A 22326-nucleotide genomic window follows, 5' to 3' on the forward strand; every position below is an offset into this window, starting at 1 on the left:
CTACCAGTCGGCCATTTTGAATCAAATCGCTAAACCACTGCATGTACATATGTCCCACATAAGGTACTAGGCACATGCAAAGAATGAACGCAATTGGTCCACAGGATTCTGAAATATGACTCTGAACAGACTGACGCACGGATGGACTGATGGACGGACAGACAGACTCGGGAACTCATGGATGGTCGGGACATGTATCCTAACATGTATAATCTATGTACCAAATTTGAATGAAAACTGACAAAGCATGTCCAAAATACGACATTTTCAAAAAACAAGATGGCTGCCAGTCGGCCATTTTGAATCAAATCGCTAAACCACTGCATGTGCATACATGTCCCACATAAAGTACTCTGCACATGCAAAGAATGAACGAAATCGGTCCAAGGGATTCTGAGATATGACTCCGGATGGACGGACACACGGACGGAGATCGAATTATAAGTCCCAGTTTTCGGACTTCGTCCGAACAGGGACTAATTAAAAAAGATATTAGAAAATAAACAAATGTGAGAGAGGTCAACCTGTAGTATCTATGTATAATAGCAAAGCAATCGAACTTGCAGTTTTACCAAAAATTTTCATCAAAATTAGAGATATCATCTCAAAATGAACAAATCTAAGAGGTCTACCCAAGGTACAAATAGACCTAGTATCAAAGCAAACAGGCTTGTTTCCAAGAAATCAAAAAAGTAAAAGTTGACACAGATGATTACGGACAATCACTCATTTTAATAAAATAAAATTGGTGAAAAATAAATAATTGCAAATTAGGTACCATAATTATTGTTGATGTATATAAACCCAAAACTAATTAAATCATCACGTTTCCTTAGAGTACATTTCTACTAAGATTCATTGAAATAACTAATCATACAAATCAGGTAATTAATATGCACAGATTTTCTGTGCGCAATCCAAAATATGCATGAAAAACAAAACCCGAATTCCATGTCTAATGGGAACTAATTAGGTTTCGTTGCAACTACACATTCAGTGTATTTTTTGTATCTCAACCATGTATGCGTTTCATTGTTTAAAGGCCCAGGTATACTATAAATACGCCCCTAAACAATAGGGATTATTTCCTTGCTTGTCATGCTGTAGTAAACAGCTCCAGCCAAGCTCCGGTAAAAACGTGTTTTCTCTAACTTACAGGTCAATTATGTCGTGCCAAAGTGGATGTATGTAACTGAATATCGCAGCAGTGACTGTGCGTAGTATTTATGACAATAAATAGTATACGAGCTGAGATTTTGGCGGATAAAAGTCAAAAACACAAACCGGGGAAAGAGAAGCGCTACTAATCTTGAATAATAAACTACTGTCAATCAAAGTCAAAGTTGGACTGCTGAAACAGGATGCGTCATAGGCTATGCAAGTGATTAACAACACTCATTAGCATAGCCACACCTCCAATTCACACTTGCCCGGGGCAAGTGAATTGGGCCTTTAATATAAGCTTCAAACAAAGATTGTATTTCAAATATTTTTAATTGTTTAAAAGTGGTTATACTGATACATTAACATGATTAGAGGTACATTATACTGCCTTGGCAATTAATGTTTTGACCTAACGCATCTTTGTGTTCAAAAATAAGAAATAATTCAAATAATTTTTTTTCAAATTTGGCTACTGAATATAAAAAGAACAGTATATATATATTCAGTAAAATAACATGATTGTTTTACATGATATATATTTGTATCTGTTGGCTACTGAATATAAAAAGAACAGTATATATATATTCAGTAAAATAACATGATTGTTTTACATGATATATATTTGTATCTGTTGGCTACTGAATATAAAAAGAACAGTATATATATATTCAGTAAAATAACATGATTGTTTTACATGATATATATTTGTATCTGTTGTAAACAAATTCTACATAAAGGTATACCCGAATAATTTACATAACTGTAAATAAAATTATCAACTGCACAAACTTATATCTAAAGTATTGCACATACTTGCAAGACTAAGTAAGATCAAACCAGGTGCATATGCACTACATCACATTCGCCAGCGTTCAAAAAAAATAATAAAATGCTGATAAGTTCATAAACAAAATTATTCCAGTTTCATCACTTGTATCAGTTGCAAACATGTACATCAAAGCTTTTTTCCCAGCTTTCGACAGAAAGTTGAACAAAACAAATAAAAATAAAACAAATGCGAAATGTTTTAACTTCAAAACACAAATTGACAAGAAAATTTTAAAATTTAATGGTGACACCTAAAAAAATGTGATGCCACCTTCATGTTCTTAGTCATATGTCTAAATATATAATATTTGTTGCACTGATTTCTCTACAAATAGGAACACATAAATAAACTGAAATCAAGAACTAAATGGTTTTTAGTTGGTTGTTGGTCTTAAACCATAGCTGTGTGTACAAGATTTAAGATCCAGTTGAAGTATAACCATCTTCATTTTCTTTGTTATTATAATTCACTTTGGATGCTTCATTTTCTGCCAAAACTTCCTGCAGGAATAAAGAACAAGCCATTCATGGCACAGTCCTAGTTAGTTATCGAATTTAGGATATATAGTTTTGTTTATAGTAAAATAGCTGAAATATAAACATTTCAGGAATATGATTATGATGATTGTTTAACATTAAAATGATTGACATGTGTATCTGATCATCAAATGAGTACTGAGAGATATTGCTCTGAAACAGCATTAATTAAAACAAAATCAGCCATTTTGAATACATGTATAATGAACATAATCAGTCAAAGCATGTCAGACCCCTAATGTCTAATGTACAGTACTCATTTCGCCGAACCTCCCGCCCGCTTCCGGATTTCGATCGTTTTTTTTTCGCTCGCTTTGTTCAATTCGACCGCGCAATTTCCGCTTTTTTTTCGACCGCGCAAATCCGGAAGTATCCGCTCGCGCAATCGCTCGCTCGCCTGACAGCGCAACCGCCCGCATTTACAGTTCATTACCTACTGTTTCATGTACAAGTGTATCATTTTTGTTTTTATGATGTTAAAATAAGAATAAATACAATCAGAAATTTATAGAACGACCGTTGAAAAAAATACGGTGGATCACACGGCCATATAAAATTGGTAATAATACATACGCGTGATAATAATGTCCACCATAAACAAGAACGAACCAAACATGTGAAATCAAATACGACACTGACACAGACACAACTAATATGAAATAAAACCATTCTATTTTTGGTGGAGAGCGAAAAATGTCTATTGTAGAGTACGGTATTCGTTGAGTAACCGTGTGTAGGGTGATGGTTGTCATGCACGCCTGGTTTGGGTTTAACACGGGTCAAGTTGTAGTTATGTTAAAATCCGTGGCAATTGATCAATTGGCAATCCTAACAATTGGCAATCCTAACAATTGAAGAATATCTGCAGGAATAGTAAGACTGTGAAAAAAAACGACTGATCGATTGTTATAGAATGACCGTAGTGTACAATTTGTCAAACAAATACAATACTAGTACTTGCAAATGTAATGTCGGCCAGCGCCCATCTTACTTGTCCGAAGTTGTCGAAGCCGACATCAATGGAGATCGCGTTTTTTAACTAGGCGACTGGCAAGCGGACTAACACGTTACATAAACTTGTTGAATTACAATTATGATTTTTAGTTTTGCGCCCAATGTCTCGTTATAAAATAAAGGATTCAAATTTTGCAGGGTATTCCGTTTTTTTGCGAACTCTGGGCGAAATACTTTCATGAGCTGTACGTAGTTCACTTACAGCCAAAACAAAGTCAGCTTGGACATTAAGTTGTGAGACGCGACAAAACAAACGCTGCCAGTGATAGATTACGTGAATAAAAGAACAAAATAAACGCAATCAAAGGCGCCGACCACACGCTTTGAAAATAAATAGAACGCGTTGCTAAGAGGAATCGCACCTGCATCTCGACGACGTCTCCGGTCATGAGCAGGGTTTGCCGCGTCTTAGAAAAATTGAAAGTTAAAAAGGAATCAGTGTCGGGGAACCATTCACAATGTTTGCATGAAAAATCCCACGCGAAAGCGTTTTTTTTTCTTCCTGTTACAAACACTATGATACCTGAATCCCGATTAATTCATAAATATGAATCGGTAAGGGTCAATTTCCTGCAATCCTTCAAGATTAAATTTGCCTCCGAAAATCTTTCTAACGATGAGCTGGAAGATTGCCATAATTGAGTGCCACCATTTCTGTTCTAAGATTTATTCAGTATAATAATACAAATGTTCACCCCAACAGAGGTGGACATACAGTTTTAGCGACCCGAAGAGCTCGTTGTCAACCGAGGCGAAGCTCTACGATAAAGACTTTCCGTTCCCAATAAATAATAAGAAAAAAACTTCTCGTTCCCGACATTATGAAATTCTTTCGTTTTGGGGGAAAAAACCTGGAAAAAAAACTGATTTTGACAAAATAATTTAGAAATTGAAATTAAGAATAATTCATAACGAAATCTATTTCATATGTACCCATATTTTTTTTTCATAATTACTGATTACACACGAATATTACAGAAAAAAATAATTTGCTATATTATCTATATTTGTGCCTTTTACTTGTCTTGAATCGTGACTGAAAGGAGCTAGATGAAATTACAAACTATGTAGTGTGTTCGACAACTCGTGTATGAACAACAATTTTAATAAATATGATTTTACTTGGTAAAATTACTGTATTTTTCTACATAAAAACAAAAGAATTTCACAATGTCTTTGTTATCATAGCGTTGTTGGTAATAGTTGAAAATGATACATCCACGTGAACCTGCTTATATGAGATCGAAGGAGTCTGTTTTCAACAGCCGTATACATCTAACTGCGTCATCGCTAAGTTTCCTTGTGGACCACGAGTTCTGTTCCTTGTTTGCACGTTATCATGTTCACACAATCGCAGACATTATTTGTAAGGGTGCCCTTTGAAATGGTACATTTTCTCGATGTTTTAGCGAGTACTCCGCGAATATATGGCTTGTTCTCACATCAGCATAATTTTCCTCGAGTTCACTCATCGCTTTCCCACATGCACTTCTCGTTCTTTGCTGCTAACTTTTTTTGCACTCTAATATGGTGTTGTTTTTGTCTTTCTAAACATCGAGTTTATTTTTGACATTCAACGAGATCGCTTGAATTTTGAATTTGATGACGGTTCGAATTTATCCACTTTTACAGCGATCAACATTGCGTTCGAGTAGAGTTACTAGTAATTACAAGCCTGATTTACATTTTTCTTGCGGTGTTTTTCGTCAATGTATTAAATATAAGTGCTTTGGGAAATAACATAATTATATTGCGCGAGTGAAAGAGTTTTGTGAGACTGTCACAACACGTTTTATTTATTTCCAACGCGCGTGGTCGGCGCCTCTGATTGCGTTTATTTTGTATTTTTGTTTTCAAAATGTATCATTGGCTGCGTTTGTTTTGTTTTTCTCAACAAATTAACTGTTCCGAGATCTCTTTCATTTTTCGTCCGGCTGCTGCCAATCCAATAATTCGTCGCCGCGGCATGTACTCAGACAAGCGATTAATCGTCACAGTCATTATACTAGTAGTTTAAGTCCAATTGATTTGTAGAAATTCAGCTATGCGATAATTATATGTGCAGTTTTGTTTTGCGCACCCAGACACGAGCAAAAGTTAACCAATAGATTTTCTGAACTACAGCATTCGTATTACTTATGCAAATTGAATAAGGGTCATAGTGCGAGTTGCGTTCGAAAATAACAAAGTGTCAAATTATTTTGAGCGCCGTTCGGAATAAATTTAGTCAAAATCACACACAGAAACACACACACAACACACAAATACTAGTACTCAATACATATCGCGATTGACCAGTTATATAGCTGCTTGAACTAAACACACAAGGACGTAAATATGTAAATACAGGTCACGGTTCGACTTGCGAAGCTAAGGTTACAATGTGTCAAGTGATTTGAAGGCGTCTTTGTTCCAAAACAGAGAAGCAATAGGCGTTGTGTTTTGAATCGTCATTAAAACCTAAATTTATTACGAATAAAAACTTAAGTTTATACATACAATGTACGATCATTGTTACTCCAGTGGTCGGCTGGCAAGCGGACGATGTTTCTGAAGCCAGCCATAGCAGGAGCGAGCGAGCGAACAAAAGCAAACGCGAGCGAGCGGAAAAAAAGCGGTCGGTTTCCGGTCGGTAAGCGGCGAGCGGTCGGAAATTAAGCGATAAGCGGTCGGAAAAAAAGCGATAAAAGCGGGAGGTTGGGCGGAATGAGTACTGTATGTACCAAGTTGGAACAAACTCCATCCAGAAAAGCTTGATATTTGATTTTTTAGCACAAAAATGGCCACCATTCGGCCATTTTTAATATGATCGTCAAACCAATATATCTGTATACTGTATCAATGACATGACGTATAATGAATATTTAAAATTTGAACATAATCAGTCAATGCAAGTCAGAGATATGGCACTAGAACCACATTCTGAATGTGAAACAAATTTATGTGCATATGTATAATATCATGTATGATGTATGTTTCTATTCTTGATCTATTAATTTTACAGTCCTTTTTTTATCGAAATTGCCCACTAGTTGAGCTGTCATTCTGCGCCATCAAAAAGCAATATGACGCAATCTAGGTCTACCGTTGCGTAGTTGAAACAATGTTTCACTTCCACCTGCCATTTTTTTTGTATTTCATCATGGGATTTTATGAAGTTCCGATGCCAGAAAATCCAATTCCACCACATTTGCGTGTCTTTGCACTGTCTAGTATTTTACAAAAACACGTGGCTCATAGCTTCATACATACAACTGTAATTCGCACGGCTTCATACTCATAGCCACGCGATGAGTGCAACCAAACAAAGTACGAGCAAAATTAAAATTCTCAAGATGGTATTAAATGTAATTGCTTTGTCAGTTATTGATGTTGGTTTGCTTGTGAAGCTACAAACAAAATTGTAGCTCCCTGGATTGCTACAATAAACATTGTTTTGAAACATTCCTGATGCATCCAGACTTCAAGTCACCGAAGCTACTAACGACTTACGTTCACTTCGAGAGTGAGAGTATTATTTGCGTTCAAAAAACGATTTCTTTATTTATGGAATGTACTCTAAACTTTCAAATGCCGAAGTCGAAGTCGAAATAACATCAAATGTCATGTAAGTTGGTTAATTTTGCAGCGCAGCCTCACTAGTACCTACAAAAATAAACAACCCAAGTTTAATTTGTGCGTAAAAGTTTTAATGACAATGCAATGTTTATTCACCACCACTAGCAATGTTGATATTTGCATCTCTATTTTTCGAATGAACTACTAGTACTACTAGTAACCGTGATAGATCAGACTTTTTTCCGTACTGGCAATTCGGAAAACAACAACTAATGTATATACGGGAATTATTCTTTATGATGAATAAAGTCATACTATTTTCAACACGAGTGTTTGTTAGTTGGGCAAATCACTGTTCAAAAGTTGTTGTTCCGAAATTTACGAACTGACTGAAAATCACCCGGGATCGGATGTTTTGCGTCAGCATTCTCAAAGACAGGACAAAACAGAAAGTCAGTAGAAACAACGGTATTTTTCATTAGCGTGGGGGAAAACGGAAGTGATCCGAAAATTCCTTGTCTATTCTTGTTTGTGATTGGTCTTGACAACGTTTGGGGATCGTGATGTAGCTTCTTTGAGAATATGTTTTGTCTGTTTTTGAGAAAACAAAACATCTATTGATCAAATTATCATAATTTTTACTTGTACCATACTATTTAAAAGAACGTTGGAGTGTTTTGTTTTCACATATATCTTTTACAAAACAATGTTTTTCCGAAAATTTCGAAGTGTCTGAAAATCACCCGAGATCGCAAATAGTTGAATGCTTGCCTAAGAATGACGAAATTACCGTATTTTTTTGTTAGTTGAATTATGCTATTTTCAAGAAAGTTGCCATGTTTTAGTTTGGCAAATTATTTGAGAAAGTTGTTTTTCGAAACGTCTGAAAATTATTCTGTACGTGCGTCTTTGGGGTCAAAATGGTGTCATATGCTAATCACCTCACCGATGCGTGAATTGTGATTTTTGATTGGCCAGATACCTTTCGGCGAGATAAAACGGATTTAGCACCACGGAATTGTATCAGGGCCACCAAATCCTGAATAAGATAAACCGTACCATGACAGAATGATTGGACGAGTGTATATTTTTTCTAGGCCGCGAGAATGAACAGAGACATTGTTTACAAAACACTACAATAAACTCTTACTGTGTGGTGCATGTAACGCCGTTGGCACCTTTTTGTCTCAAAATCGGCGTTTCTTTCTCGTTTTTATGATTCAACCACTCAAATTATATCCCAGAGAATGGCCTCTCAAAATATAATTTCAGTTTTTGTTTTAACAATTCAGCCACTCCCAAAGACAATGTTTGTTTTCATGGTTTCGTGACCTTAGAATTCACCGTTGAAAGCCTGTGTTATCGAGCGCTATTTCTCTGACACTAAGTCTTCGCCCTGTTTGTTTCAAAGATTATTCATTTGCATATCGATATGTCCGACTCAATGTTAGGCTACCCATGGAGCTCCGTGCGCTATCTATTTGGAAATTTGCCTAATTATAGCTAGCCGATTACTTTAATTTACTTGATTCCAATAGCTTCATACTTATTTCCCAGAAATATTATACAACAGTATTTCACGTGAAACATCCAGATTGCGTTGATAAACAGGCTTGAAAATCATTGTCGTCTACGAGTCAATGATTTTACATTTTTAAAAAGCTTGACCTGGTATGAATTTTCTCAATGGCGTAGAATGATTGGCGAGGAATACGGCGCAGAATGGTGGCGCAAATAGATGGCGCACAATGCTTATTTTTGGAAATGCGCCGGCGCATTCCAATGGAGCAGAGCAACGATTGAGCCTAACACATACCTCCAATATTCTCAGAAACGCAGCTAGTTTGGAAGTGTCTAATTGAGAGTTGCCCAGATCCGGTACTTGTCAATAAACAAAGCTGCACACACAAGTCTAACAGCCTACGTAACTGGAGTACAACCTCTTGCATTGTGTTTCAGATAAACTGTGAGAAAAGCCCATTGGCTAACAACAACCACAAGATTTGTGGACTATGAACGCCGATAGGCTAATTGGAAACATAAGACTTTATTTCACTTACCCTAAGAGCAGTCATTACATTAATTGCAGTAACCACATTAGAGCCACTTTCAGCAGTAATCCGTGTAGATTTTTCCACCATTCTATGGAGGAAATCCTAAAATAGGAAGACACATGTGTCATATATATTGCCTACATGCATGCAAATTTGTTTTAACAGACTGGTAAACTGCAAAATGAACTCTGGAGGCAGCCTTTAGAAGTGTCTGTCAAAATAGTTCACTATTGTGTAGAGGAGAATTTATTATTTCTACAGTTACAGTAAATTGCAATGACAGTTTCTTTTTTGTATTTTATTAATGTTGGTGTTCATTATACAATTCATTCATTCATTCATTCATTTATTTATTAATTACACCTTGTTTAATGAATAATAATAAATAATAACTTCATTTCATCTCAGGACTCGAGAATTTTTTCAAAATGTCACTAAATTTCACTTGTCCTGTACAGAAAATAGCTGAATAGCTATCATGTTGCAAGCTCTGCTTTATATGCAAATCAACTTAAATAGTTGGTGTCCAATGGACAGAGAAGTCAACAGTACTGTTGCCTCATGAGAATCTACATCTTCAAACACTGCAATCTTTGTTTTTAAAGTGCGTTTTTAAATTATTATTATTATAAAAACTATCATTCTGTTCTAATAGGTAAAAACAAATTCCTGTGAATTTTCATTTGTCGAATGAACCGTTTGTCAAATACAGAATACCTATTTTTGAGTACAATTTTCTTTTCAAAATGTGGATGCAACATTTTGCTTTATATGTATTTTTTATGTATTGTTTTTGATTTGATAACTTTGAACTAAACAGATTTTCTATTAAGCTTCAGGTCTTGATCAAAGTTTGGCACCCAGTTCATAAGAGTGCTTATATTGATTTTCTGACATCTTGTTTTCTGTAAAGATTTTATTGGTAAGTTTGCAAATGTGTATCAGACTGTACAATAACTCTCCATCAGTTGGTTTTGAAACCCAGTCTAGTATTCTCATGGGATTTGGGAGATACATTACCAAGGATATTATTACAAGATAAATGATTTGCTTCATTGAACACATACAACAATGCATATTTCCGCTGAGATCAGTGACCTTTGAATGTGTATCACCAGTGATCAGTCAAAATGTTATCAGATTTTCTCAATTTTTGCATGATATTTTCATACAAGAGATATGTTGTTTAAACTCGGGAAAGACTTTATACTGATGAATAAGGTGACCTAGTTTGATAAAGTTTGGAATAGAATTAGTTAAGTTATTGTGCACACAACAATTATTAATGATGACAACGACGCCATCAACGACGACAACACTGGACAGAAATTTTTCCCTTAATATACCTTTCCCTTCCATCTTTTGATGTTACGGGAAAGGTAAAAATGTTGCCTTCCTGGTTGATACTAGTATGTGATGAATAAACTTTTACGTGTGATTGCGTGCGTGTTTTTTGTTGTTGTATTTTATCAGGTAGATTTCATCAACGCTCCTTAAAAAACGATACTTCCCCTGTTAAATTTGTGATAAACTATTTTGAAGTATGATTTCTTAATGACGTGATACTGGTTTTCATCGAGCACCAGTTTCAAAATTACGCTGTGTCCTGGTTTTTTGTACGCGTCCTAGATATTAACTACATTAATATGAAAAGGGATCGACTAATAACAATGTTTTTCAAGAAAAACGTCAATGGAAATGAAGACTGAATCCACAAAAGAAATTAATGCAACGCAAAACGAAGAAACTGAAAACGCTGCAAGACCGCTCGGTCTGGGGTCATGTGTAGACCCGTCGTCGCCACCTGCTAAAAAGGGAAAGCAAAGTAATTTCCAGTCGTCATGGCTCAGTAAACCGAGATGATCTGAATTTCTGGATTAATAGAAAGATGGCACGGGCATGAAGTGCAGAATATGTCTCCAAGCTGGAAAGCGAAACCCATTCACTGACGCCGACGGATGTAAAAACTACCGCACATCGATTGTTTAACGACACGCCAACAGCGCACTGCATTTGAAAGCTGTAAAAGCTACAATAATGTGTGCAGACATAGAAGCAGCCATCTCTACAGTCCTTACCAAAAAGCAAGACGCCGTTATCACAGCAATGAAAACCGTATATTGGGTTAGCTAAAGAGGCTATTGCTAGCAATAAATATTCATTGTTATTAGAGTTATTACACGAGTCTGGTTGCGAACATGTTAGCAACTTGCAGGTTGGCGAAATGATATGTACCAATCGTCCACAACAGTCGAAGACTGACAGCGAACAATTAGCGACGTTATAACAACTAAAGTGTCAAAACGTATTCAGAGCTGTGATATGTTCTTACAGACGAAAGCACTTATACATCGATGACTGGGAGGCTGGTTATATACAACAGAATTGTAACTGAAGGATTCGATGTGGTATTTCCTTGGTAATTTCTACCTTGTTGAAAAAGATGCGGCATCAATTACCAACAAACTGGTCGTCGCAGTGCAGCAAACAGAACTCAATGGCAGAAAAATGATGGGCCTAGAAAGTGACGGAGCATCGGTAATGATAGGAAAGAATAATGGAGTTAGTGCAATTTTTAATAAATATCCATTGCGTCGCTCACCAACTTGCGCTATGTACCAGCCAAGCAGCCGGCGATGTTGAATATTTACAGCAGTACAGACAAGTTCTCACCAGTATGTTTTATTATTTTAAGCAGTCTTTGCTCCGTTCTTCACGATTTAAGGGGAAAGTGAAAATTATTGATAGCCCTGAGCTGAAGATAAAGGAGATTCATGCATTTTACGATTCTTTGCAAACAGTTTACCAATCATGGAACGACCTTGTTACGTACTTTGATCAGAGTGTTCTACATAAAAATACAAAAGGGGTTGGATTACATATGCACCTGATGCAAGTTCTTCACCATAACATGGTTTTTGATGGATGTCATTCCAATTGTTACTAAACTGAACTTAATATTTCAAAAGGACAGTTTAGACGTCGCTGCAATTAAACCTATCGCAGTCCACCAACTGAAAGATGTACGAGTGGATCTTTGCAAGTGTATTATGAAGCCCAATTACATAAGCAGATCAATGAAGACTGAACTTATGGAACATAAACTAAAAAAATCGTCAACATGTCGATTATGTAGAGAACACCAAATGTGAATTCCTTGATAATCTTATCAAGAACTTCGAAAGTAGTTTTTCAAATGATAGTACCATTGTAGTATCAGCGTTTGATGTACTCGCAATGCGTGACCTGTCATTCGTACAAGCTGCCGAACTCTCTCACCACGGCAATGATAAAATCAAACAAGTCATTGTCAATGACACGTCCCTGTTCCGTTCATATTTGAGTGACATATACATTCAAAGCAGATCATGACCGAAATGCACCTGCATATGTACAACACATTGTGCTAAATCTGAACAAAATCCATCCATGCATGACTGAGATCCGGTTCTGGAATTGTGAAAATACGTGATTTTGATGCATTTTCGGCCTTAAAATGGCCATCATTCCGCTATTGTTAAGCAGATCATGAAACAAATGCACATATCTATTTGTGACATGATGTACCATGTGTGTGTGAAGTTTGAACTTGATCAATCCAGACATGTCTTGGATACGGATCTAGAACTGAATTCTTTAACAAAATAGCCGCCAGTCGGCCATTTCGAACTTGATCCGGGAAAAAAAAAGACGTGCATCAAGGTCCTATTATGTTTAATGTATGTACCAAATTTGAACAAAATCCATCCATGCATAACTGAGATACGGGTCCGGAATGGTGAAAATGTGCGATTTCAATGCATTTTTGGCCTTAAAGCGGCCCCCATTTGGCTATCGTTAATGAGATCATGAAACAAATGCACATACATATTTGTGACATGATGTACCTTGTGTGTGTGAAGTTTGAACTTGATCAATCCAGACATGTCTCGGATACGGATCCAGAACTGAATTCTTTAAAACAAAATGGCCGCCAGTCGGCCATTTCGAACTTGATCCGGAAAAAAAAATGACGTGCATCAAGGTCCTATTATGTTTAATGTATGTACCAAATTTGAACAAAATCCGTCCATGCATAACTGAGATCCGGGTCCGGAATGGTGAAAATGTGCGATTTTGATGCATTTTCGGCCTTAAAATGGCCGCTATTCGGCTATCGTTAATCAGATCATGAAAAAAATGCATGTGCATATGTCCCATATAATGTGTGATGTATGAGTGAAGTTTGAACTTAATCGGTCCATGCATGTTCGAGATACAGGTGATCACGGACGGACGGACGGACGCACACAGGGCAAAACATAAGTCCCCGTTTTCGGACTGCGTCCGAACGGGGACTAAATACTGATTTGTCATTATGGCGAGAAGAAGTATGACAGTCAAGGCAAGCCATGCGACCGGATCATTGTCCTTGATGTAACCCGACAGGAATGGTCTGTTGTCAAAAAGCTCGTACTACAACAAGCTTAAATATGTGATAACCTGACACTGCTCCGAAAACTGATAAACAACCACCGTCAAACAGTGCCTAATTTGATCACCTAAGCGAAGATTGCAATTACGCTGCCAGTTAACACAGCTATTTGCGAGAGGGGCTTCTCAGCACAGAATAAAATCAAAACTGTTGTCACTATCCTGCTATTTGATTCGTACCGACAAAAAATTGTCGGCGGAAGTGAAAAACTACATCGTTCTGTCAGGCGCATGTTGGGTTTGAAGCACCGCAGAGGCGAGATGACTACCATGAGTTTAAGTAATTTTAATTTAGGAGATAATATGCAAAAATCTCCTTAAATACTTTGTACTTTCCATGGAAAATTCACTTTTCTTTTGTTTTACATAGCTATTACCTCACTATTTTCTTATAATTTAGGCCTAAAAAAAAATGGTGCGTTTCCGGTAACCTGACCCTACCTAAAAATACGTCCTCATCTTAATTTGTTTTCAACATATATAAAATTTTAATTTATTTAAAAAAAAAAAACTTGCTATTTGATGACGAAGTTTTGTCTCTCGTTCCGACTTCCGATGGTCTTTGGAAACGTGTGGTCGATTAGTCTTTTAGCCAATCAGCGATCGCATACCACATCACGTACCACCATTTTACCTATTTTTAGATTCCAAAATGGCCGCCTCCAGTGCAAGTTCAGTCGCAGTTTGTGCTTTGAACATACTTTTTTTATTGCACAATGTTTGGACATCGAGGTCATTTATTTCTCCAACAACTGAAGCTTTTGAGGATTTAGTAGATTTGTACGCATGTACGGGACAATCGTTCTGTGAGTTTGCGTTAGCAGAGAACGAACAAGGGCCGTGAACAAAAATCAGAAACATGGACTCGATGTTCAAATCGCCTGTGCCGAGAGTAAATTCATAAAGTTCACCTGTGTTCCTGAGCCCGGACAGCACGATGTGTTCGGGACTTGATAAATGCACAGAACCCGCATCGCCAGAGACGACAAATCCATTTGATGTACTGATGTCTGCTTCGGCTAAGAAAAAGTCTCTACCATCGATCAAAACCAAACGATCAAAAGTATGTGTATGAACTATGGTGCTCTTATAAATAACGTTCGGTATTTTTTTTTTTTTTACATGTATTCATGAAATATAAATGAGTTACTTTTAATTTGTAACTGAACTTGACAATTCATTAAATTTTAACATAAAGTGCCTACAAATTATTTTGTTATTCCGGGAATTTACACACTGTATCTATTTGTTTTACAAGAGTTTTTTTGAAGAAGCCCTAATTTCAGGGCGAAACGTTGGAATAAATATCACAGAACTGACCAGGTGTATTGTTGTGAAAATCTTTGTGTTATTTTCATATTATCAACCCGCAATACTAGCTACTGGGGATCATGTGATCTATTATTGTTGAGTAATATATATATTTGCAAATTTTATTTTAATGTAAAAACGGTGTGTTTTATAGCAATAAATGTTATAGTCTTTTTTTAATATTGATTTTATACAACTGTAAAAAATTAAAATAGCATAATTATATATTTTTTATATTCTAAAAAACAACACACTTGCAAGTTGTTAAGTCAATTTAATATTTGTTTACAGTTCGGGCGTGAAGAATGCAGCAGGTACATCAAGGAAAGATGAGCTGCATGCACCATTAAAGGGTACCTCCCATGCTGCATGAGACCCAATGGAAAATAAATGAACATTGAACATGGATACTTGAATAAAACTTGAACATCATTGAAACTTATCACATTCTATTCAGTTGGCCTCAGTTGAACCAGATATCAACAAATGTCCTCAATGGCTGTTTTTGAATTCTGAGATCAACAATATCCATTGAGTATGATACTCGATATGTTGGTGGTGTCAGTAATTTGAAACTAATATCAGTTGACCATGTGAGCAATTTTGACCAATATAAAGATTTATCATCTCAAAATATAAATTCAATTAATATTTGGGTATTGAATAAGGACCCAGATATATTCATGCTAATTATATTTTTTCATCAAATTGTATTTCAACTTGTCGAAATTGTTTGAATGCAAAAAAAAAAAATCCGACCTACCTACCTATTTTTTTTTTTAGCTCGTTACCTGAAACATATCCTTTTTTTTTAGGCCTAATCAATGTAAAATATGCCAAAAGAACACATATCTCCATTCATGATGTTTCATTCAAGTTGAAAGTTATTTCCACTGCTATCAAGCGGGCAAATTATACCATCCGTTCCTAGTCATCAAAACATCTCGCTGGGGAGGTCACTCAGTGATTTGAAAACCAATGGCAAAATGGTGTCACTGATAAACAGTTACAATGTCAAAGCATGCCAAGTTCCTGAGTGTCCGAGTTATAAAGCCATGGATGGCTGGTTACGTTGTTTCAAGCATCGCCATGTCAACAGAACAGCAAACTGACAAATTACTACTAGACCACAAAGAGGAAAATCATGCTCTTTTGTAGTTATGTTATTAGCCTTTGACACAAAAGTAAGTACCAATTCTAACATCTACAATAAGGATGAAACACCACTCCATTTCAATGCCGGGTAATCGGACACTGGAGTACCGAGGTGCCAAGATCATGCACATCAAAACAACTGACAATAAGAAGGGGTTCACCGTTGTGTTGAACTTCACTGCCGATGGGACCAAATTAAGGCTAACAATCATTTTCAAGGCAAAGTGTGATGTCGCATTTATCTACTTCAAGTGTTGCAGTTCCAGTAGTCATTTCAGGAAAATGTTGAACTTATTTTATGCCATTCAAAGTCAACTCTTGTTTTGCAGGCAGTGATCGAGCGAGTGAGCCGCAATTGTTTTCTCAATGTTTGTCTCAGGGACAAAACCAACTATGAATATTAATTAGAATATTTATTTCGTTGTTTACTTTGTGTGCATGGAATTTTACTGGTTTCCGTGATGTTGGCCTGAACAAGCCTGTGAAAACAACAATGCACATTTGTGGGATGTCTGGATGATGAAAGGGTCACGCAGAGTTCACCCTGTCTGGAAAAATTTAGTATCCAAGTAGCTGCAGTTCTGTAGCTCGCTTGGTTTCGCTGTCGGTTATTTTGTTCGTCGTGGTGTTAACGCGAAACCAGGGAGCTACAGTTCCATCCTATGCGAGTTACCATATTTTACCGACCTGAAATCAGGTCGGGCCGCAACAGCCGTTTTTTTTCATTATTTTCGCCTCAAGTTTCTACTTTTCTACTGTCGATGGGTCCCGAAACTATTTCATCAATTATTTTGAGGGCGATTGTCCGAAATTGGTCGATTTCACGACGAAAACCGCGGGAAAACTACAGCGAAATCCCCGCGTTTGCCGCCATCTTGAATAAGTTGTCGTGACGTTACAAGGCGTCACAGTTTTCCCATTTCACGCAGTTTTCGCCGTGAAAACGACCAATTTCGGACAATCGCCCTCAAAATAATTGATGAAATAGTTTCGGGACCCATAGACAGTAGAAAAGTAGAAACTTGAGGCGAAAATAATGAAAAAAAAACGGCTGTTGCGGCCCGACCTGATTTCAGGTCGGTAAAATATGGTAACTCGCATAGGATGGAACTGTAGCTCCCTGGTTTCGCGTTAACACCACGACGAACAAAATAACCGACAGCGAAACCAAGCGAGCTACAGAACTGCAGCTAGTATCCAAGTAGAGATTTGAATATGGACTTATGAACAAAATAAATGTAAAAACAAAGGAAATTAGGTGCCGCAAAAATTTAGTTTGTGCTTACAAAAGTTCCCTTCAGCCACATGCAATTTTTATTTTTCTGGATCAAGCTGACCCAACTTGTTTTTGGGGATTCCATTTTTAATTCAAGATTAGTGTGCTTGTTAAATGGAGTCAGGGGAAACATTAATAACCCTTTTTACCAATTAATAACTTTATTTTATTGAAAATCACTGAAAAACGAAAGATTCAGGGCATCAAGTAAGGACTTGGAAAGAGAAACCTCTTCGATGAAGACGGATGGACAAAGATATTTTTTTGTAATATGGCGCGCCAACCCACCAACACATTCCCTGAACACCAATTTACCGTAAATACCTGAAATACCGCCTCTACGTCGACGTAGTTTTCTTGTGGGTGTGCCATTCTACAGATGGATTGTCTTACTTAATATAACAATGTTGTTCTTTAGGTTTATCCGCTGTGGAAGTAGTGCTTGTTTGTCAGACATTCAGCCGGATGATTCGAGCCGAATTCTCTAGTTGCCGCCGTCCTGTGCGCGAAAAAGTACTAAGACGGAAGAAGAGGTGCAATATGGGAGTAGTCGAGAACGTTTCTGAAACTGCATTATTATTTTATGTAAACAAGCACAGCCGTTCATAAACAAAATAATTTGTATTTACAGATATTAAGCGGCTGCAAAAAGTAATGCCACATCTCGGCATGAAAAGCTGAAACCAGCAGAACGAAGCAGTCAGAGGGCGCGAGTGACTTATATCGATAACGCGCCCAATCAGTAAGCATTTCTAGCAAACTGTGCATAAACTGGACGTTCACAATATTGACCCCTTGGGTTGATCTGATAACCAACTATGTTTTATCATTCCACCGTTTTTAAGCTCCTTGGTACTCCAATCAATTACTGTTAAACGAAACTTTTGTTTTTGCGACTACCAAAACTTGAAACAAACAGACAAATATGATGTCCATCGAATATAATAGTATATATGAAAATATAAGAATCAATTTATATTTGAAAATAAAATTTTAAAAAAGATAAATAAATAAAAGCCACAACGAGAATCCTATTTTTATCAGATTGATTTTAAGGCAAATTAATTTCAGTGACAGGTACAGTTTGACCTGTGACCCTTGTCCAGATACAACTCAGTGTTGCATTGAGGGTGACGCACTTACTATTTTTACTACTTTGCGTTCAATGCAAATGACAAATGTCGCGATAAATAAGTCTTTTAACATCGTAAAAAATTCGTACACTATTATTTTTTATTATTTCAAGTCAAAATCAAACTAACGGGCTGGAGAAACAGTGCAGAAGCTACATTTTCCGATAGCTTAAGTGTGAAGCTGTTCTAACAGTCAAAGTATTTATCACTTCGTTATGTACGGGGACTTTATTTTATATTGCCTCAAATCTTTTTTTACAATCATACTACCATGGCATGTTGTATAGTACTAGTATTTGAAATAATCATACTGATATTTTATTAGATTCAAGAATTTTTACACGATAGTCCAGATAACAATTTTATGTTACTAGTGTAAATATTCTTAATGCATTGTAGTGACGCACTGTCGACTCTAGGTGGCGCTCTTTTCAAAAACGCATCTGCTTCAACTGAGAAAATTCTCGCAATGATACAAAGGTTTTCACGCTAAACACGTGTAATACGACTTCACGGAAAAAATGTTAATAACCCTCGTGCATTGATGCCATCACTTCACTTCCGGTACTTTAAAACTAAAAATTAAAAAAATGATTTTGATTGATTTTTGCAAATCAAACTCCGAGTCAATAGCATTATTACTAGTAACAACAGTAACCAATAGTAACCACAAACCTCTATCAGAGGGCTGTGTACACGTACACGTACACGTGGGCTGTGTAGTAAAATCCGTGTGTTGAGATTGTACACCTCTGTGCTGCAGCATTATGTGCTAGTGTTCCTTTTCTTCTTGTTTGACATGTCCGTCAGGCGTCAGAGGTGATTTAAAAGTACAAAATAATGATGACATCGACAAAAATCAAAATAATGTGCACATGTAAATGCCAAACTTGATCTTATTTATCAATATGTCTACCGGAAGCCTTCTTAATTCAATTAAATTTTTAATTCTCATAAAAAAAAAAATTTAAACATCCCAGAATCCCATAATCTTTCTTAAAAACACTGTCTTGAACAATCCCTCTATGAGAGGATGTTACGTTGACCAATGGCGAAGGTATCATATGTTGGCCCATGTGGATCATGTGTTAGCTCATGGGTTATTACTAAACTTTGGAAGTGTCATGATGTTGATTACTAGCACTAAGAAAACATGAAATGTCACGAAGACTAGACTCAATAAAAAATATTTCAAACGTCTTGTTTTTTATCTGCACATAAACTAATGGATGAAAAGTTGACGAAACGGGCTGAAAATTGTTTCGGTACCAATGCAATTGAAGACAAGTAATTACATTTACATTTACATTAAACTAGGACCTGAGAGAAATCATCTGAGGGTTTCTAGTTCGCCTGATGATATTCTTTTGATTACGTCATCAAGCAATACGCTTATTCGACGTTTACCTTACGCGCATGGTCACCAGATGTTATACAGGTGACCACAATTTGTTTCCAAATTTCGTGGATTTCATATCTAACATTTATCTCTAATAAGTCATGATATAAAAGGAATATTTGAATGGATATAACACCACTAACTACGAACGAGGATAGACCTAAATGGCGGAAACAATGACGCACTCGTACCACGTGACTACAAAAAATCACGAGTAACACTCGCAACGATAAACGACTAATATATTTTTTCATTCAACTTACGGGAAGACTATAGGCATAGGCATATAAAAGGAATATTTGAATGGATATGACACCACTAACTACGAACGAGGATAGACCAAAATGGCGGAAACAATGACGCACTTGTACCACGTGACCACAAAAAAAAACACGAGTAACACTCGCAACGATAAACGACTAATATATTTTTTCATTCAACTTACGGGAAGACTATAGGCATGTCATTTAACAGCGAGTGTTTACTGCCGATCACTAGTTTTTAATTGTGGGTTTCGCACCTGTAATTAAAAGTACGTTAGATAAGCATGAATCATAGAGGGACTATAACATTTCCGGGGGTACCAATATTTTTTTTTTCCAAAAACGATTAGAGGGGTTAACACAGTTATAATGTTCTAGCAACGATGGGTTGAAACATGATAGTTTTTTGACCAGTGTTCTACATTTACTTGATTTGTGGCCAATAAAGTTGTCTCTTGTTTTGGGTGGTAATTGTTATTGTAAAACACATGAATATTGTGATCCAACGTTGAAATCAACAACTCTGACTAACGTCCCAGTTATTCAATATGGCGTCAGAAATGCTCTGGCATACGGTATGTCTAAATTTTAGCCTTTATTTCCAGCACAGTTCCTCTGTGTTTCTAGCAATTCACACTCACAATGGGGGATGTGGAGTTGTCAAAATCCTTTTTTTTTGTATCTCAGACAGTTGTTAAAGTTGCATTCCATTTGAAAAGTTGCATTCCATTTGAAAATGTTTGTATTTTGTGGGTGGGTAATGGAGAAATTGGTTACAGGGTATGAATTTGTGTGCATCTCTTAAATTAACTCACCATGACTGAGTTAGGGGGTTTGTCTTTGAAAGCCAGTTACATTGTAGATATCAGGGGTAGATATTGATGTCTGAGGGATAAGACCCCCTAGTAATCTCAAAATAAAATGGGTGAAAAGTTAGATCAGGATATCTACTTTTAATATGTCATATTTTTACCTAACGCAATATCATTTGGTAAAATTTTAAGTTTTCAGCGTGTCCTGGGAGTGATAAGGATGCAAAAGTAAGAATGCAACTTCAAAGTGATATATTCTTTGGCAAGCTACCTATAACTTTACTTTATCATAAATTCGTACATCTGCTTCATACAAATAAACTACTAGTATTTCTAGAATCTGATTGGATCCTGATTATATCCAGTTGCCATCAAATTCAAAAATTTCCACCTGAACCTGAGTGTCTTCATGATACGTGTTGCATGATGCTAGCATTAAACGATATTTAATGTGGGTCAAGGCTCTGTCGCTATAATAAGTACGCCATTCAACCATATTGCTACTGTCGGCATTGTTATTATATATTCCATGATCCTAACATTGTTTTCCAGACTGCCAGCATGTTTGGTAACCTCTTTAACCTGGTTAGATCAAATCTTCCGTGAATGAGGACGTTGCACCGTCTGTCGCACGTAGTATGGTCTACCAAATACACTGGTTGAGCTTGGTTAGCCCATCGTTAACCTGTCAAAAGAAGAGCTCATTCGACAATTAAAAGTTGGCAATGAGGGCGATATTCCGTTTTTGGTTTATTTGCCATTTTCACATTTTGTCAGTTGACGTAACGAGGACTTCACTTAAAGGGCGGTGGTCGTCGCGGGGCGGTGGTCGTCGCTCCGCGTTCTGTTCGATATGGGACTCATAGCGACGTATACAACGCGTGTAAAATACATTGTTTGTTTACATGAAATTCGAACACGTGCTGCGCGAAGACCACCGCGCTTTAAGTGATGATACAGTATCGGGTACTTTGCATTTTCCCATTTTTGTCTCCCGGGAGACACCTCAAAGTTCATGCGGATTATTTGTTCATATGTTTTCTTTTCTGCAGCCATCACAACTCTGTAGTACCCAAGGTATTGATGCGTCAATTAAACGTTGATTGATTTCATTTCGACGTGAATTATAATTCGGCATACTCGTTGTAAACGGGTTAAAAACAAAAGAACACATCTGAGTGCCGAAGCTAGCCTGACATGATCGCGTGAGTTGCGCCCTCCGCGGTGCTCCAAACCCAACTTATTTAGTGGGCTCTGATGCCGTTCGGCCGGCGAGGGAGCCACTCATGCTTATACATGTCAGGCTCTGCCGAAGCATAAGCACATTAAAATGCAAATTACAACTCACC

The 22326-nt window shown here is 36.8% G+C and overlaps 1 long non-coding RNA gene across 1 annotated transcript; it reads right to left on the reverse strand.

Moving 5' to 3' along the window:
• Positions 1 to 1475: 1475 nt before the first annotated feature.
• On the reverse strand, positions 1476 to 17882 carry LOC144363999 (uncharacterized). The gene is made up of 3 exons (XR_013422792.2): positions 17695 to 17882; positions 9162 to 9257; positions 1476 to 2493 (listed from the first exon to the last, which is right to left on the reverse strand). It is a non-coding gene; the product is annotated as an uncharacterized LOC144363999 (long non-coding RNA).
• Between the last annotated feature and the right edge of the window lie 4444 nt (positions 17883 to 22326).

The sequence above is a fragment of the Saccoglossus kowalevskii genome, chromosome 21, assembly GCF_978046115.1.
Source record: "Saccoglossus kowalevskii chromosome 21, keSacKowa6.1, whole genome shotgun sequence".
NCBI lineage: Eukaryota > Metazoa > Hemichordata > Enteropneusta > Harrimaniidae > Saccoglossus > Saccoglossus kowalevskii.